Source organism: Hordeum vulgare, chromosome 5H, assembly GCF_904849725.1.
Source record: "Hordeum vulgare subsp. vulgare chromosome 5H, MorexV3_pseudomolecules_assembly, whole genome shotgun sequence".
Taxonomy (NCBI): domain Eukaryota; kingdom Viridiplantae; phylum Streptophyta; class Magnoliopsida; order Poales; family Poaceae; genus Hordeum; species Hordeum vulgare.
Window position 1 is genome coordinate 562,501,927 of NC_058522.1, and position 13,679 is coordinate 562,515,605.

Below are 13,679 nucleotides of genomic sequence, written 5' to 3' on the forward strand. Positions count from 1 at the left end.
TGGGTGCAAGCTCTTTGTGTTTGTGCAGGTACTTGTGACAATCCTTCACTAGATCGATACATTGGTTCTCAAAACTGAGGGAAGTACTTACCGCCGCTGTGCTACATCACCCTTTCCGCTTTGGGGGAACACCAACGCAAGGCTCCAAGACCACAGGGGAATCCTTTGCATATTTGCCAAGGAAGTCCCTAAGGGCGTAGCCGTAGCAGAAGGATTCTTGGTGCCGTTGCTGAGGAGTATCAAGACAAGAATAGTCTCCCATCAACAAGCTTGTTTCTGGCGCCGTTGGAAGGTCTTTTGTTGCAGTAGCAGGGGCTCTCTCCCCCTCTCTCCCGGCGGCGCCGGAACGCCGCCCGGGACATCATCGTGTGACGGCGATCTACACCAACACCTCTGTCATCTTCACCAACATCTCCATCATCTTCCCCTATCTATATTCAGCGGTTCACTCTCCCGCAACCCGCTGTACCCTCTACTTGAACATGATGCTTTATGCTACATATTATTATCCAATGATGTGTTGCTATCCTATGATGTCTGAGTAGATTATCGTTATCCTATCGTTGATTGATGAATTGCTATGATTGGTTTAATTTGCTTATGGTTATGTTGTTGTCCTTTGGTGCCCATCATATGATCGCACGCGTGGATCACACCATAGGGTTAGTTGTATGTTGATAGGACTATGTATTGGCAGGCTAGAGTGACAGAAGCTTCAAACCTAGCATAGAAATTGATGCATATGGGATTGAAGGGGGACCAATATATCTTATTGCTATGGTTGGCTTTTACCTTAATGAACGTTAGTAATTGCGGATGCTTGCTAATAGTTCCAATCATAAGTGCATGGAATTCCAAGTAAGGGATGACATGCTAGCAGAGGCCTCTCCCACATGATACTTGCTATCGATGTAGTAACGTAGTCAATTGCTTAGGGACAATTCCGCAACTCCTACCACCACTTTTCCACACTCGTTAGACACTCGTAGTTGTTTCTTTATCTAACCAGCCCCTAGTTTTATTTACGTGTTCTTTACTTTCTTGCAAGCCTATCCTATCACTCCTACAAATTACTTCTAGTTTCATACTTGTTATAGGTAAAGCGAACAAAAAGTGTGCGTAGAGTTGTATCGGTGGTCGATAGAACTTGAGGGAATATTTGTCCTACCTTTAGCTCCTCGTTGGGTTCGACACTCTTACTTATCGAGAAAGGCTACAATTGACCCCCCCTATACTTGTGGGTTATCACGTTCCCACTCATTTTTGCAAACCACCAAAGAAACGTGATCGTACGACACACCGTCAGCTCACGTCCAAGTACCTCGGATACAAAATTATGAGAGACATAGTTGTTGATCCCACTGTCAAAGTGAGGTTTCTCATGAGGACGGCGAAAAAACTATATGGTTATGAAGTCAAGTATGAGAAGGCACGGAGGGCCAAGGCAAATGCTATTAGGATGTTGTATGGTGGTTACGAAGAAGCATACAACCAGCTCCCCAGATTGTTGGGAGCAATTGCATAAAGGAACCCGGGCATGTATCATGTCGTAGATGATAACCACGGAGTGTTCCACCGCTCCTTCTGGAGTTATGGACAATGTGTGGAAGCATTTAAGCATCGTCCGGTCTTGTCTGTAGATGGCACCTTCTTGACCGGCAGATACAAGGGCACACTAATGGTAGCGATGGCCCACTCGTCGAACGACAATGTGTTGCCAATTACATTTGCTTTGGTGCCTTCCAAGCACCAAGACAACTGGGAGTGGTTCATGCGTCATGTGAGGCAGAAGGTGATTGTTGATAGGGAGGTATGCATCATATCCGATCGGCACCATGGCATACTCAAGGGAGTGGATATTGTTATTCCAGGCTGTCCAAAGCTTCACCACAGATGGTGCATGAGGCATTTCGTGGCCAACTTTTACTGGGCATGTAAGAGCAAGGAGTTAAGTAAAGGCCCTACCCATGTATGCGTGGCCTTCACCACCCAAGCTTTCGATGCTCAGTACAACAAACTATTTGCAGCGGTGAATGACGGTGGAAAAGAATTCTTAACCAGGAATTTCAGCGAGAAGCACAAGTGGGCACGGGCTCATGATGATGGAGGAAGGCGGTATGGCGACATGACGAGCAACTTGGTTGAATGTTTCAACAACGTTCTCAAGGGTGTTCGTTCCTTACCTGTGACAACAATAGTGGAGTATACATTCTTCAAGCTTAATGAATACTTTGAGAGTCATTCAGAAGAGACTGCCAAGTGGATAGGTGATAAAATGGATTATCCAGCAAAGGTTCATGAATGGCTTCAGTTACAAGCAATTAAGTCTTTGCAACAACAAATTGTCACATTCGACAGAAATGAAATGAAATATCTAGTCGACGAGCCAGGGGGCACAACACGAGACAACCATTCATATGGTGGTGCTGCATTTTAGGTGCACCTCAAGGCCTAGAAAGTATCATTGGCCATGCTCACATTTGATAAGAGCAGCGAAGGCGGCACACATAGCAGTTTGCAATGGGAAAACCGTGTGGATGCAAGAGTTCCATGTGGAAGCTACTAGGTTGACATGGGCTCCTCGGTTTCATCCTTTCTTAGACCAATCACAATGGCCTCACTATCATGGCACCCATATTAAGCCAGACCCTCTTTTGATGGTGGAGACCAAGGGTAGAAGGAGAACTAAGAGGTTGAGGGGTGATATGGATGACCTTGTTGTATACACTGGCATGAATCAATTTGGTAGCGGTCATTTCATGGAGGCTCCTGATACTAGCAATTGTGGGGTGTGCGATGAAGGGCGTCACAACACGCAGACATGCAAGAAAAGGAAAACGTCGAATGGGGGCATTCTTAGCAGTAGCAGTAGAGATAGGACAAGTCGTGGACGAGGATCTGATGGTGGTGCACGAAGAGGAAGCACAAGTTCTAGAGGTCGTGTTGGTGGACGTAGAGGAAGCACAAGTTTTAGAGGTCGTGGTGGTGGTCATAGAGGAAGCACAAATTCTAGAGGTGGTGTTCGTCGTAGAAGACATGTTGATAATGGATCAGCATTCAGTTATTTGCTTAATCCAGATGGTTGATAGAAGATGGTATATTATGTGATTTCTTGTAATATTTTTGTTCATACAAGTCATCTAATTTCTTGTTATATTTTTGTTGTATTTTGCTAACAATTATTCGTTTTGTACGCATGGTTTCACCCGGTTCCATGACGAGGCCGCCGTGCGCCGACCAAGAGGACATGCCAAAGACGTGGAAAGAGGCCGAATTGGACAAGATCAAGCAGAAGGATGTGCCAACACCAAAATGTTGGTGCGGTGATGTTTGCAAGGTGAAGGTGGCCACTGACCGTAAAAAGGAATGGATAGAAGGCAGGCGATTTTTCGTGTGTCCCAACTACGCACATGATCGTGCACGGCCAACTAACGCATACGACCTACCACCGGTATGTTTGATGTCAGATCCAAATATTCTCAATTTGTTTGAACTTATATACTAATTCAAACACTTCTATTATGTAGTCGCCTCCGCCTCTTTGCAAGTAATTCACTTGGATAGATCAAGAAGTATCACAACGTGTCCAAGAGGACCAATATCGAGACGCCATGTGGAGGCAATGCCTATTCAATGAAGCTTTAGCACGTGAGGAGGAGATGGAGCGTCGTGAGAAGGAGAAGAAGGAGCGTAAGAAGCGTGAGGATGAGAAGAAGCACAAGGAGAAGGATGCGCGCAAAGAAGAAATGACAAGAAATCTTGCAAGGGCTCGTGATGCACAAGCAGAAGATGAGGCACGCGATAAGAAGGGAAATGGCCATGTACTACTCGGTAGAAAATGAGCTGGCCGTGAACTTATGTGTGGTGACTATGTATATGAACCAAATGGCCATGTACCACGCGATAATACGAGACTATGTATGTGAACCAAATGGCCACGTACCACGCGATAAGATTAGACTATGTATGAAGTACCTGTTGTTGTTTTCCTTCACACCCAGACGCCAGGCACTATGGCATTTGGCCCTCCTGGCCACGCCACCAGACGCCAGGAACCCTGGCGTCTCGCTGGTCCATTTTAGTGCAAAACTACTCGCATTTTTGTGCACACCCAGACGCCAGGCACTGTGGCGTTTGGCCCTCCTGGCCATGCCACCAGACGCTAGGAACCCTGGTGTCTCGGTAGTCCATTTTAGTGCAAACCTACTGGCATTTTTGTGCATACCCAGACGCCAGGCACTGTGGCTTTTGGCCCTCCTGGCCACGCCACCAGACGCCTGGAACCCTGGCGTCTCGCTGGTCCATTTTAGTGCAAACCTACTGGCATTTTTGTGCACACCCATACGCACGGCACTGTGGCGTTTGGCCCTCCTGGCCACGCTACCAGACGCCAGGAACTGAACCCTGCTTGTATATGTGGTGGAGTGTTGGTGTGGGTCCCACCACACTCACTTTCCCCAATCATTCACCCCGAGCTTGCTCCTTCCATTCTACTCTCCTCCTATCTCCTTCCCCTCAAGACCCCCATCGAATCCATGCGAAAAGGTGATTCCCTAACATAAATCTTTTCATAACTTTGATCCTTGTAGTATTCTCCTCCGATTCATCCCATTTTTTTGTTAAATCTTCTTATTATGCTACATTTTTACATCTTACATTATTTACATCTTAGAGAAACCCTAGCTTAAACTTTCCACTAAATGCAGGATAGTTAGTGTGTATTGAATAGTCATTCTCTAAAATGCAGGATGAGACCGTTCATTTACATTGAGGTTTCTGCTGAGGCGGCGACGAAGCGTGAACACGAATGTATTGAGGAAAAAATGACCTTTGTGATACCATGTATATCTAATCCAGCACAAGGAGTAGCTTTGTGATGTCATTGGTGAGGACGAGGCCAAATCTATGGTTTCCGGGCGTGACACATATGTGTTAAACGCTTTGTGCACACAAGTCAATGTGGGTACTGATTTTTTTTCCGATAGTGTACCATATGAAAGGACCCTTGATTGTTGATGATTCCATAACTTTATTGGTTCTTTTATCATGATATATGACAGATTTTGCTAACCAAATCTGGGAGCAGACTGTTGCTTTTGCTGGTTAGCTAATCAAGAAAAGGAAAAACTACAAATATTCATTAATTGAACTAAATGTGATCTGATGTCATATTGTTCACACAACATGCCACAAACACTTCTGCACGTAATATGCTAGCATGTCTTCTAATTTGTTCAGCACATGGATTGTCAAAGCTTTTGGTCTTCTATGTTGCCGGATAGTTCCAACCCATTGGGTTTTCATGTGCTCGGCTGTGAGATGGATGAAGATGTAAAAGATCAAAAAATTGTTATGATTCATAGAAGTTGTCATGATCCACAAAAGTTGTTATGATTTTATTAGTGCTCCCTTATAAATCAATAGGTTGGTACAAAATCTAGGAATGAGTCCCTATTAGTTTACCATTATTCTTCTGTTTCAAAAATGTTCCACTGATTTCTTGCTTATACACTGATTGCAGATTTTTTTAGAAGTTTACTTTGTAACCATTATCCAATCAAAAGTGTTTGCAACCATTGTTTAAACCAATATCCAATCTATACTCTGTTGTTTTCCTGCATGGTTTATTCTTCCTCATATATGAATGCATGGAAGGACTGTACAGATGATTACATGTTCTTAAGGTATGGAATTCTATACTAGGAGAGTCAACACTCAAGTGGAAGGCCTCAATAGCGTAGTAGTTAGAAAATACTAAAACTATCCCAAAAAGGAGTGTTGGTCTCCTCCTTGTTTTGACGATAATTGGCTGAAACAAGCCGTAACATACAATTAGTTAGGGTAGGGTGCATCAAACTCTGATCAATGTTGTTAGTGTGATGATTCATGGCTTGGCACTCATCACTTTGACAGTAGTCCTTGGTTCGTGTGAATTGTAGGTGCTTTGAAATCTATGCCTAATTCAATTTTACTTGCAATTCTTATAAGTTTGGATACACACCAACTAGCATGACTATTAAGGACCCATTTATTCCCTCTACTGAAATATGTAACACATAACATATTGTTCTAGCATTTTAGTCAATTTTATTGTTATATTGTGCAGTTTGGATAGTGGATGATGAAGTTAGTGTTTAGCTTAGCAATTACTATAATAGTTTCTTTTCTTTTCACACGTCATTTGCATCCAACTTTAATAATGGGACCGATTTTTTTGAAAATATAAAAATTCATACTTTTCAATTAAAAAAATATGAAAACAATTGTCCAAGTAAATAAGGATATTATGTGTATGCGTGTCAATTTCAGAAATAACTGCATGGCTTGGAAGGATGAATAGTATCATGTGTTAAAAAGTGTCAGATTTTTTTGCGCAACCCTCATTCAATGTATTTCATCCTGAAAATTTACACACTTGGGTATTATACCTCCATGTATATCTAATTTTTTCAAAAAAATGAAATATTAAAGTTTTGTTCTTTTTTCAAAAGAAGAACTCCACGGAGCTCGGCCTCCAAAATTGATTTTCTCTTATATTGCTTCTTATATCTATAATATACCGGTATGATTTTTGTTTGAAAACAGGTATATTTTTTCAAATTCTGATACTCTTTTTGTGAATAGTTTTTGAAACGGGAATTTTTTTGAACATATGCTCACTTTTTAAAAACAGGAACAGTTTTTGAACATACGTACATTTTCTGAAACGGCATACATTTTTTAGAAAACAAGGAACATTTTTTAAACTTCCTGACCATTCTAAAATCATGAATATTTTTAGAACTGGAGAAAAAAATTGAACAAGTTTTCAATTTTTGATTTTTTTTTTTAAAGTGAAACATTTTTCGTAAAACCGAAATATTTTTATCAAAAAGAAGAACATTTTCTGAAAATTGTGACAAATTTATGAAAAATGGAACATTTAAAAAAAATCGTGCAGTTTTTTGGACAGGTGAACATTTTTCGAAACCCGAACATTTTATTAAAATATGACCACATTTTGGAATCACGAACATTTAAATATAAATTGTGAACAAAATTTTGAACACGAGAATATTTTTAGAAATACAAATAAAAATTAGAAAATGTCAAACAAAAAATAAGAAAATGAAAAAAGGAGCAAAACTGAAGATAAAAATGAAAAATAAAACAATAACATTTTTTAAAACAGGAACATTTTTTATATTATGTGCAGTTTTTAAAACAGGAACATTTTTTCGAATTTCATAATATTTGTTTGAAAAAGCGGAAACACTTTGATAAAAATTCCAAAACATTTTCGAAAATTCTCGAACATTTTCTAAAATTCCTGAGCATTTTTACAAAATTCTGGAATAAAAATTCAAATTCCGGAACAATTTTCCAGATTCCGGAACACTTTTTCAAATACCCAATCTTTTATTTAAATTTCGAAGTATTTTTAAAATTTCGGAACATTTTCCAAATTCCAGAATATTTTTTCAAATTTTGAAACATTTTTTAAAAATACAGAACATTTTTGAAACAGAAGCACAAAAAAAGAAACAGAAAACAAAAAAAAGGATAAAAATACCGGTTCGGGGAATCTTCTAGAGAGTTCCAAAAACTGGAAAACCGGCAGGGAAACTCCAGAAGGTTCCCAAAACCGGAATCGCTATAACATGTCAATGGCCCGGCCCAGTTTGAATGGTCTACAATTTGACGCAACGTACATCCAATATGATATTCCTTCTGTGACCTTAGGTTCCATTGCTAATACATTAATCTGCAATTAGTAATCGAGGGTTTCATTCCAAGTAATGGAACCGGAGAGAAAATCTATGTTTTTCTAAAAAAAAAAATCTGCATTTAGTTGAGATATAATTCACCGGAGTACAAAAACATAGTACTTCCTTCGTCTCGGTGCATTAGGCATCTTAGAGGGTGCTTGGATCCAAGGGACTTATTTTAGTCTAACTAAAAATAGTCATTTTAAAAAGCTAAAGTTCCAAGCACCCCTGACTAAAGAGAGACTAAAACTAGTCTTGAGACTAATTTTTTTAGTCAGGGAGATCTCTACTATTAAAGCCGGATCGAACGTCGTGATGCTTCAACCACGACAGATGGTTCGACCTCGCTAGCAGTTCCACCGCTCCACCGATTTTTTTCCATCCCTTCATAAACTGATTGATTAAATACAGAAAAACCCGGTTCATAGGGTTCGGTGATACTTTTCCCACGAGGCCACGATCGATCAAACTGCCTTCTCTCCACGCGAGCCCCACGATGCAGGGCGGCTGGACCCTGGAGGCATCTCGCATTCGATCCCCTCGGTCGGGTTGCGGTCCACGAGGCGCTCTCCCTGCGGCCTGCGGGACCTCGAGCAGCCGTCGCCGTCACTCCTCGCGGTGGCGCTGGTGTTCGCCGCCGGGTCGGCCGCGAAGGAGCAGGCGACGATGGACCCGGCGGGGGCCGGGGAGATCTGTCGTACCTCACACCCGTCTCCTCCGACCAGCTTCCGCCCGCAACCTCCCCCCTCCCGTTTTCAGAAGGGGAGGGAAGGGAAGAGGGAGAGCGAGCAAGTGACGCGACGACCATGGTGCTCGCTGATCCGTCTGCCCCGTCGTCCGTCCTCGGCTGCGCGTGATTCTTCTTAGCGGCGTGACGGGGTGCCTGCTCCGCGCCCACGCCATGGCCGGATCAGGACGCCGCCCTCCCCGTGCGTGCTTCTTCTCGGGACGCAGCCATCGACCTCGGACCACACCGCCGCCGCCATTGATGCACAGGTTTTCTCCCCCGGCCCATGTTCTGCTTCTTCTTGTTCAGCACTAATTTGAACAGTTCAAATTCCACTGGTTTTATGTATTGTACCGCTACTATGCTAGCTGTCCAAGTAGGATGGATGGGTTATACATATTGGTTCTTTTCACCAGGGAATATGACTAATTTGATTGGAGAATCCTCACTCAAACATGCGCATGTATTCAGCCGGGTAGCCATGGCCGGAGGAATCGCCCCTTTCGTTCTGTTACCTGGGGAAGGACCCAAGGCTAGCTGTGTGTGGTTCCAATGTTAGGTTCAGAAAATTCAGGAATTGTTTTGCTGAATGTAAGGGCCAAAGCTGTAATACTGATGGCTATGGATGGATGGATGGATGGATGCTTTGGCAAAAGCAAGGCCAGATGCCACTGCATACCAGAACTACCGAGCCACAATTTGTCTGACATTCATTTGTATCCCCGTTCATTTGTCCATTGCTTGTATCCCCATTCATTTGTCCATGGCTCCTCCTTCATATCACCTGACATAAACATCTTTCTGCCTGCAAATTTAGTACTGCACTACTGATACTATGAGTATATGATTAATTCTTCTTCTATCTGTGTATATTGCCTGGCAGAATATTATGCTTCGACTTGGAATGTTTGTTCATGCAGAACGATAACTAAATTGTTTTTTTTGACATATCTATATGTTGAATTAGACCTTAATGGCTCCGCTGAGTGTCGTGTCACAGACCGTGGAATATGCATGATGAGCACCTCGTGGAGAGACAAGCAGGACCACCACCTTATCAACTTCATTGGTGCGTTCCTGGTCGCCAACTCGTATCGCCTAAACTTCCTGTAGATATCTCCTGTAAGCGCCTCTTCCTGCCCTGTAAATCATAAGTTGCAAATTGCTTCTGTGGTGTGTTTAGAAAAAAAATTGATCAAGCAGGTGTATTCCAGGACTTCATCTTCAACAATGGGGGGCTATCAGTTGCTTTCATCTTTGAGACGAACTGGGACTGCGGGAATGGAGCTGCTGTTTTTAGCAGGTGTGACACTCTTCCCTGCCATGTCTTACAGCAGCATGCTGCTATGGTGTTTGTTCGCTGTAACGATCGTAACGGTGGCTCCACTGTTGGAATGATTCCTGTTGTAGGGTGAATGCGCTGAAGAGGCAGTACAAAAATCTCTACGTCTTTGTTGCCGTCCCCACGGTGGAGCAAATCAAATCGTTTAATCAGTCTTATTTCAAGTAAGCACCCAATATGTATTTTGGTAGTGCTGGGTTATGTTAGTTGGGTCATTGTTGCTCATGTGTGCCATAACCAAGGTATGGCATGGAGCTTGGCTGCCCTACATTTGTGCCTGTTAACGATTGAGAGATGGGATTTGAGATGACGCTCAAGATTGCTCATGCCCATGGAGGTAAACATCTAACTTCATTTGACTCATGATCAAGTCCTAAGCTGCAAGCATCTGACAAATCAACACTTGTTTTTCGTTCAGTATGCAAGCAGCATGACATTAGCTCAACAATGAGGAATGAGGTACTTTCACATGCTTCCATATCTGTTGCTGCACTATCTGTAGCTCTCTAAGCGATTTCTTGCCTGTGTCTGTAGCGGGAGCAAGCAGTTCAGTCCATGGATGCCTATATACGAGTGCTCACCTCTATTCCTGGTATTGATGATCATGATGCCAATATGGTGTGTACTGAACTATCTTTTATCCTAATATGTAACTGGATGATCTCTTGGTTGCTGGTGTTGTTGGAGCCATTGAGATGCACAATGCTTCGTCGCTCCCACACAAGAAGAGATTGAGCTCGGATGTCTCTCCCAACAGAGAGAAGAGATTGAGAAAAATAAGCAGCAGATCATGGAGGAGCACCAACGTCACAATGCCCTCAAGTGTTCGAGACAAGAGATTAATGACCCTTCTCATGATGAGGATCTTGAAGAAGATGCAGAGCATGACAGTACCCTGGCCCTACTGGAAACGGCGAGCGCTGCGGTCGGAGAAAGCGCATGGGGCAAGCTTGCAAAGGGAGCGTTCGTTGGTGGAGAAGCTGGGGGAATATCTCAAGAAATTTCATCCAGAAACACTGGCGGGGGAATTCTCTGCCATGTTAAAACAGGCCGATTATTTCTTGCACCTGATTCTCCAAAGTGCCCCCATTGTGATTGCTCATCAGGTCTGCCGTTAGTGCTTTTCCAACTTTCCCTTAAATTTGATGATATATGGTAATAATAATAACAATTTTTTTCTTCTTTTCAGGATGTCGAGTTACGGTACCGCTGCATTTTTAATCACTTTCCGACACTTGCGGATGAGGTGAATGCCTTTGCCATTGATTTTTTCGCTCCATATAGTGCACTGCTCTTTAATCCTGAAATTAATTTGTATTTTTGTCTGGTTCACAATTTGTTTTCAGGATGTTATTGGTAAAACAGACCATGATATATTGTCAGGAGAGGGTATAGATGAGATGAATAAGGTCAAGAGAGAGGTTATGGCCAAGGGTATACCGATTAAGAGAGAGTTTTTATTTAACACTCCATTGTTCGGACCAAAGACCTTTGTGGTATACATCGAACCGGTTTTCAGTAAAATAGGGGAAACAATCGGTGTGAATTATGTTGCATTGGACATAACAGACCAGGTGATTTGTTATATTCATTTCTATCATATTCATGTTTCTTCAATTTCCATTCTTTCAAAATCTAGAGAATAATAAGATATTATTATGGTCTCAGTATTATTACGAGACTGATTATGTGTTTTTTGTTTCCCTTATTTCTTGTGCACAATTGTACACCTTTTTCTTTAGTGAAAATATCATCGTCAACGTTGTTGGTTTCTGTTAATAAATAGCATCGTCATCCTTGCTGGTCTTCATGAATAAAATAGCACCACCATCCATGTTGGTCTCCATGAATAAAATAGCGTCCCAATCCTTTTTGGTCTTTATGATTTCTTCTTTGATAGTGCCCATGAAAAGTATTGTGCAGTGATCTCACAAACTGTTATTTGAGTTTGAGGGTATTTTCCGCATGAGCTAAGATACCATTTTCATTTGAAAATAAATTTCTTCGAACTAAATCTCATTTCATGTCGTTCTACATTGAATTACATTTTATTCCACGGTTCTGAACTGCGTCTACTTCCTTGAACTTCAGGTCAAAACAAGAGAGAAAATGGCAGACATAAGGGTGAGGGAAGCTGTTCAAAAAGCCAAGGAAACAGAGCATAGCAGATCACCTAACATTACAGGTTTGCATGGTGTACATTTTACTCTAGCATTGACTTATTGCAATTTGATTCAGAATTACACTGAGTACTTCCAGTTGTCAACAATGCAGAGGACACACCGCAAGCAAAACAAATGTTAGCCACAATGTCAAATGAGATCGGATCTCCCCTTTCAGAAGTCCTTAGGATAGCCGAGCTTCTTGCAACTACCAAACTGGGTCAAGAACAACATCAGTTGCTAGAGCTTATGTTATCCTCTGGAAATGCTGTGTTACCATCGATCGATGGCATCCTTGGTCTCTCCAAAGTGGAATCAGGTATTTCAAAGAATATGGTATTTAAGAGAAATCCTTGTTAGGAAATGGACTATTAGGCTATCTATGCAGGGCTGCGGGTAGGGATCCCGGGCATTTTTGTACTTTGAAAGGCGCTTAATGATGCGTTGTTCCTTTAATTAGTTACATTGTTGTGTTTCCTATATAGCTCCGACTGGCTAAGCGCATAACTAACTTGGCAATTGGTTGATAATTAGTACTGATTCAGTTCTTATAATGCAAAGCCACGACAACACTGGTTGATTCATGCATATATACATATAGTATGTAGTACTCCTTCCGTCCCGAATTACTTGTCGTATAAATGGATAGAAATGAATGTATCTAAAACAAAAAATACATCTAGATACATCCATTCCTGCGACAAGTAATTCCGGATGGAGCGAGTAATATTTTTGACTATTTTTAATTTGGCATAGGGCCACATATATATTAGTTATGTGTAGCAAATAAGTCAAGAACGATGTTTCCCGATAGAGATGAGTTTTAGGTACCGTTTCGGAAATAATCTCAAAAGTCGGCATGTGCATTATTATTTGTTTCTCTAATTATCTATGTATCTTATATGTGTTGAACACGCTTGAGATCTGAAGTAGATTTTCCCTACCTTTATTATTTCAGGAGTTATCAAACTACAATCTGCGATATTTAGGCCAAGGGAAGTAGTTGAACATGTACTTCAAACTGCTTCTTTTTATGAAGAAGGAGCTGACTCTTGAAGGGCGCATAGGTGATGATGTTCCATCGGAGGTACTGACAATAATCCATCTTTTGTTCCATACTTTTTGTCTGTATTGTTCAGGTCTGTTAATGTATATGCAACTTGACTTCAATTACCTTAAAAATAATATTTACGAACTGTTAAGTAGGAGAGATCTTTCGAGGTTGAGGTATCCAACTGACTTACAATTTACAAATGATATCTTCAAGTTCAACTATGTTTTTTCAATGCCTGTATAGGTCATCGGTGATGCGCTAAAGATTCAGGAAATTCTGACAAACTTGATCAGGTAAGCTTCCATTTCATTTATTTTAAGGCATACTGTCCTTCTTAAGAGGTTTGTTAAAGATAATACTCCCTCCATTTCTGTATACAAGCATAGTGATGCTCCTCACAATGGGCCAAACTCCTGTACCAAACTTTCAGTGAGTACTACATCGGCCTGACTACTGAAATACCAGCTCCTGGAGAAGGGCAAAGATGGTCCAGGGCTGAAGCATGGGTAGTATAGGCCAAAGAATGTGGTTTACAATTTCCTTATTGTTCTGTTAGATCTGATAAGGTGTTGATTTGTAGCTTCATACCAGCGATTAGTATATGTATGTAATCAAGAATCAGAAAGTACGTACAAATAAATTGCAA

The 13,679-nt window shown here is 41.6% G+C and overlaps 1 pseudogene; it reads left to right on the plus strand.

Annotated features, from left to right (window-relative positions):
• The first annotated feature begins 3,214 nt into the window (after window positions 1-3,214).
• LOC123397317 lies at window positions 3,215-13,330 on the plus strand (annotated as a pseudogene).
• Window positions 13,331-13,679: the final 349 nt, after the last annotated feature.